This window comes from Sphaeramia orbicularis, chromosome 7 (genome assembly GCF_902148855.1).
Source record: "Sphaeramia orbicularis chromosome 7, fSphaOr1.1, whole genome shotgun sequence".
In the NCBI taxonomy this organism is placed as follows: domain Eukaryota; kingdom Metazoa; phylum Chordata; class Actinopteri; order Kurtiformes; family Apogonidae; genus Sphaeramia; species Sphaeramia orbicularis.
The window spans coordinates 16,448,368-16,454,391 of NC_043963.1; the positions used below are offsets into that span (position 1 = coordinate 16,448,368).

A 6,024-nucleotide genomic window follows, 5' to 3' on the forward strand; every position below is an offset into this window, starting at 1 on the left:
CAACCAAAAAAGAAAATAAATATCACACAAATAAATAACTATTTCATTGTCTCTTTAACAATACTTACTGTCTGAAAAAGAGTAGGAACAAGGTAAGCTTATATTGTCCTTCACCAATTTTGCATGACTTGGCTAATTAGCTAATGTATACAGTCCATAACAATGGTGATTAATGATAGTATGTTAACAACTTTATCCCATGGTTTATAGCTTCATTTTTGATCTTGTATAACTGACTTGACTGGAAAAAAGCCAAAAAAGTTCAACTACATTTGATTTATTTTTTTATAATATGAAACTGCATTCAGAGTCCTGTACTATAATGCTATTTCATATGGGAACAAAAATGAATATTTTAATAGTATCAGTGGCTGCAAAGAGCCCATTTTACTTTGCACATATTCTCAGAACAAAAAAGTGCAAACTGTACATGCTGCAAAAACAAAATGCAAAAACAAGTAAAATATTTGTCCATTCTCCAAACATACACTGTCCATTATATGGCCATAAATATCCCACAGTGCAATGCAGTAATGGTAGCGACATAAACAAAATGTAAGGATAGATTTGATGGATATTAATATCCAACAGAAAAAGTACATTTAAAAACAGAAGTTAGATGTTACAAATATCCCCTGCCAATGTGGGACTAGTTGCTTTATGTTTTAATGTTTTAATTTGAGGATCATCTGGCAACAAGCATAAAAATCATTCAAGATCCAGTGAATGGATGTCATGTAGGTATCATTATTTGGCTCTATCCTGTTAAAAACCAATGTCAACAGATACTATTATCTCCTTAAGCTGGAATTCCACACATCAAACTGCCACCCTGATCCTCACCGAACCCTAAAGAGCAAAGCAGCTGGCATTGTAACGCTACATTTGTCATCATTCATCCAATCACTTCACGACTCAAAAACCTGTATATAATAATATTTTGTTAACTTATTTCTACTCTAACGCTAGAATGACGATCAGGCCGATCCAAAGCCATTCCAGTGGATGTTTTTCAGTCTGGGAGCCCTTGGCGGTTCACACTTCAGGGTTTCAGGATTCAACTTGACTTGTACAGGGTGGGGAAGCAAAATGTACAATGAACATTTAGTTGTTTTTTCTCAGCAGGCACTACGTCAATTGTTTTGAAACCAAACATATATTGATGTCATAATCATACCTAACACTATTATCCATACCTTTTCAGAAACTTTTGCCCATATGAGTAATCAGGAAAGCAAACATCAAAGAGTGTGTGATTTGCTGAATGCACTCGTCACACCAAAGGAGATTTCAAAAATAGTTGGAGTGTCCATAAAGACTGTTTATAATGGAAAGAAGAGAATGACTATGAGCAAAACTATTACGAGAAAGTCTGGAAGATACTATTAAAGAAGAATGGGAGAAGTTGTCAATATTTGAGGAACACTTGCGCAAGTTTCAGGAAGCGTGTGAAGGCAGTTATTGAGAAAGAAGGAGGACACAGAATAAAAACATTTTCTATTATGTCAATTTTCTTGTGGCAAATAAATTCTCATGACTTTCAATAAACTAATTGGTCATACACTGTCTTTCAATCCCTGCCTCAAAATATTGTAAATTTTGCTTCCCCACCCTGTATTGGAAATTTACATATCAGCAAAGAAAGACGTTGTCCTCAGGCATATCCTCCCTTTGTGCGTGCACACAAGGAAACATAAACCCACGAGTTATTAAATGTGTCACTCACCTTTTTAGTTTAATTGAATAGATAATAGAACCTAAAATAATGACGGTTAAAGCTCGCTGACTCACTTTACCCACTCCTTGAGATTAACTATTAGTTGACGCACTAAATTGCTACATGAGTCTTTGACTTTTGACGTGATTTTTGTGATTACTCAATAAACCTTTGAGACCCTTCCTAAGAAGGAAACTTAAGTGCATAATCCTCAGATTTGACTCAGCCTTTTACTGACTCAGCACATTCAGAGTTTTACCGCCAATGTCTAGAATTCCCACATTTCTCATGTCTTGTTTGATAAAGTACACACTGATGTCCAGTATGAGTCAATATGAGTAAATATTACTATTATTTCAGCTGTCTACTGCTTATTACCCTCTGCACAATGTATATTTAAAAACACAACAGGAAAAACTATTTTTCTTTTTACTTTCCTGACGATAATGAATCAAGCTTATTGTTGTTGTAAATAGTTTATACTTGATCATTGATGTTAGCTGTTGCCTTTTACAGTACCTGAAGGGTTTTGTTTTTTGTCGCAGCGCCAGCGTGAGTCCAAATGAGCTGCAGTCTGTGAAAGGTGAGCTGCACAACCTGCATGTAGGTGAAAACACTGACAGATAAAGACACATTTCTCACAGTCTGCTGTCTCTACCTTCGTTTCACCACTATCCAGTGTTCGTCTGCACACCACTGCCAACTGTAACACTGTCTTCAGGTCGACTTTAAACAACGCTGGGTGGTGGCGGGGTGTTTTTCTGTCCTTTTTTTGTTGTTTTTTTTTTTTCAGTTTGACCTGTGCAATCCAAGGGCTCCTTCAAATATAAAACCAAAACAAGACAAATGAGTGGATTTACACACAGTTTTAATCCAGATACTATGATTATTTTTAGTTAAAGTACTAGATGAAATTGATATTGTAGTGAGATGTGGTTTTTGCATGTTTTTAATGCATGCAAATAGTTTGTAAAGATATTTAATTTATTTCAACTTGTCTGGAATAATCTTCACATGTTCTGTAAATGCTCAGTTTTCTCCACAATTCACAGATACTCAAAAAGATTCAGTGCCCAATACAGGTGATAAATATAACTTATGCATTTTATAAAACTTTATTCTTATTACCTCTGTAACTATCCAGGTGTGTTGCTAAAGGTGTCCAGGTACCTGTTAGGCAACCGCTGCATTTGCACATAAATCATTTTAATAAACAGTCTTTTCTCTGGTGATTCATCTGTAGGTGTCGTAGACTTCAGTTTGATTGATTTGATAGATGACGTTAACTGTGACACAGTAAAATGGAAAAATCCAAAACTTTGGTTTTGTGTAAATGCAGCCAGATTTTTTTTTTTCTAGAAATATCTGATGACTTTAATGGACTTCAAAAGCCATATTACACATGACATAAACCGAGACAGTTGATGCAGGTCCCACTGAAACACTTTTCACCTGTGGGGTCAAAAGTCAAAATGAGAGCACAGTGTGGCAGCGAACAGTCTGATCATCGAGGAGATCAAACATATTATTTAAAGGTTCAGTGTGTAAGATTTAGGAGGATCTAACACCTGAAGCAGAGTACGACATTAACTATTATGTGGATGATGATCTAAGAATCATGTCTCATATCCACAGAGGGGATGTGTATAATTGTGACCAAAGTTTTGGGAATAACAAATGGATTCTTGGCTTAAATGTGATTTGTCAAAAAAAAAAAAAAAAATTAAAATTTATATGCTTTAAATTATTCTTCAGTGTACCTCAGAAATACATGGATTTTTTTTATTTTGGTTTTTTTTTTTTAAATTTAGTATGACATTAAATATTATGTGGATTATGATCTAAGAATTGTGTCTCATATCCACAGAGGGGAGGGAGTCTGCCATGTCTATACTTGGATTATTATAAAAATAGTCTCAATAAAATAAATACTGAATAAAAATGATAATTAATACCATTATGTACCATGAACTAAACATTAGGGACGTGCAGGTAAAATCAGCTTTTTCTCCCATTTTTCCTCGATGTGTACAGTTGTGACCAAAGTTTTGGGAATAACAAATGGATTCTTTGCTTAAATGTGATTTGTCAAAAGAAGAAAAAAAAAAAGTTTGAAATCTATATAATGCTTCAAATTATTCTTCAATGTACCTCAGAAATACATGGATTTTTTTTTTTTTTTTTAAATTTAGTACGATATTAACTATTATGTGGATGATGATCTAAGAATCGTGTCTCATGTCCACAAAGGGGAGGGAGACTGCCATGTTAATATTAGGATTATTGTTAAAAAAAAAAAGTCTTAATAAAATAAATACTGAATATAAATGCTAATTAATACCTTTATACACCATGACCTAAACATTAGGGACTTGCAGGTAAAATCAGCTTTTTCTCCCATTTTTCCTCAATGTGTACAATTGTGACCAAAGTTTTGGGAATAACAAATGGATTCTTTGCTTAAATGTTATTTGTCAAAAAAAAAAAAAGTTTGAAATCTACATAATGCTTCAAATTATTCTTCAATGTACCTCAGAAACACATCGATTTTTTATTTTTTTTAAATTCAGCAAATTTGGGAAAACAAGAAGTGTTATTCCCAAAACATTTGGCCACAACTGTATACTGTTGTTTCCATTTGATTGCAGTTTGGATTAAAATAAAATAATTGAAGCTAAAATACCCTGCAGATCTGTCAGATGGTTACTGAATTGCAGTCTGTCACTTAAAGTAGGTTTTGTCTGTAATTGCATTCTTTAAACTTAATTTTTTCATATTCTACAATTCAAACCTTTTCTCATAAAACATAAATGCAAAATTGACTATTCTACAGTTGCTTGTAAAACTAAAAAGTAATATTAATCATTTTATTTCAGCTCTGATACTTCCTCTTCTGTCACAGTGCATTACCGTCCCTGCTATGACTGTACGTGAATCAGTTAGTCCTCTTTACTGTGAAGCCCGGAACTAAAGAAAACCAAACACTGGCCCTAAAAGAGGTTTTTGTTTGGAAATGTTTTACACACTGAACCTTTGAAGTGGTTGTACTCAAGTATCACCTACGACATGTGGAGTCACGCCAGATTCCTGTAAACCACATGTGCATGACAATGACAGACAACAGTGAAGGTTTAAACCCTTATTCATTTTCCCAGAAATTCCAAGTATAAACAGTTACTACAACAGTAAAAATGTGAATTAAGTGTCATCGAATACACAACATTGTGTAAACAGTGAAAACAATCCCCAAAGTGTAGAGTGTCTTGAAATCCCCGTCACTACCAGTAATCTCACAAAAAAAACTAATTATTCCCACTATAATCACTAACAGACCACAACAAACATAATTTGTGGACTAACAACACAAAGACTTGTATGTGTGTCTGACAGCTTTATTTTTTGTACTCTTCCATTGCTTTACATATGTTTATGAAATGACAAACATGTATAAAATCTGTAAAGTGTTTGTAAAAATAACTGATGACTTTGAAACTTTCTGCTTTGTATCCCTTTGTTGTATGAAAACTTAAAAATAGCTCTATCTACTTTGTAGCAGAACTTACTAGTACCTTTTAGATTTTGTACTGATGGAAAACAAAACCCTGTTTTGTACATCTGAATTCTCGCCTGAAATGATGATGATCCTGCAGAGGATTTTTGTAAAGATCGCTGAATAAAATCATGAGGACAAGGTCAGGACGGTTTCTAGTGTGTGCTTAAACTCAGCTACAAAAATAAATAAAACAAAACATGCAAATATAATAGCTGTGACAAAGGTCAAAATGTTCCCTTCACAATCCCTCTGGTAAAAGAAAAAAATATTCAAATATTCACGTGTGGCGCATAATGTAAACACTGATCATCGTAGTAATGAGCTAAGTTATATTCATGAGTAGTGCAAAGCCTATTAAGACATTTTAGCATCATAACATTAGACTGTTGTATGTCAGGCAATGATTTTTTTTTTTTTTTTTTTAAATCAAGCTTCAAGTTATAGTATAGTGTAGTGGTTTTACAGGCACAACGGTATTACACTTAAAATAATTCAGTTTCATCAGTCACATATAAACATTGCTTCATAAACGTGTACATAAAACTGCAATATGAACAAGAACCTTGTAGGTTACAGAGTATATTTTACATATGAAATCTTTAAACATAAATATAAGTCCTATAATTTGCTGTTATCCCTTCTCAAATCAAGCAGCTTCTAAAATGGTCTTGAAATTAAAGTGACTGAAATCTGTAAGTTTCTATCAGCTGAAGGCTCAGACAATTAAAGTCATGGATGAACTGAGGACATGATC

General features: G+C 33.6%; 2 long non-coding RNA genes across 2 annotated transcripts; one reads left to right on the plus strand and one right to left on the minus strand.

The window, feature by feature from the left end:
* Window positions 1–1,014: 1,014 nt before the first annotated feature.
* Window positions 1,015–1,702, minus strand: LOC115422763 (uncharacterized). The gene is made up of 2 exons (XR_003935874.1): window positions 1,612–1,702; window positions 1,015–1,066 (listed from the first exon to the last, which is right to left on the minus strand). It is a non-coding gene; the product is annotated as an uncharacterized LOC115422763 (long non-coding RNA).
* A 1,534-nt stretch (window positions 1,703–3,236) lies between these two features.
* On the plus strand, window positions 3,237–3,623 carry LOC115422762 (uncharacterized). Its single transcript, XR_003935873.1, has 2 exons — window positions 3,237–3,359; window positions 3,592–3,623. It is a non-coding gene; the product is annotated as an uncharacterized LOC115422762 (long non-coding RNA).
* The last annotated feature ends 2,401 nt before the right edge of the window (window positions 3,624–6,024 follow it).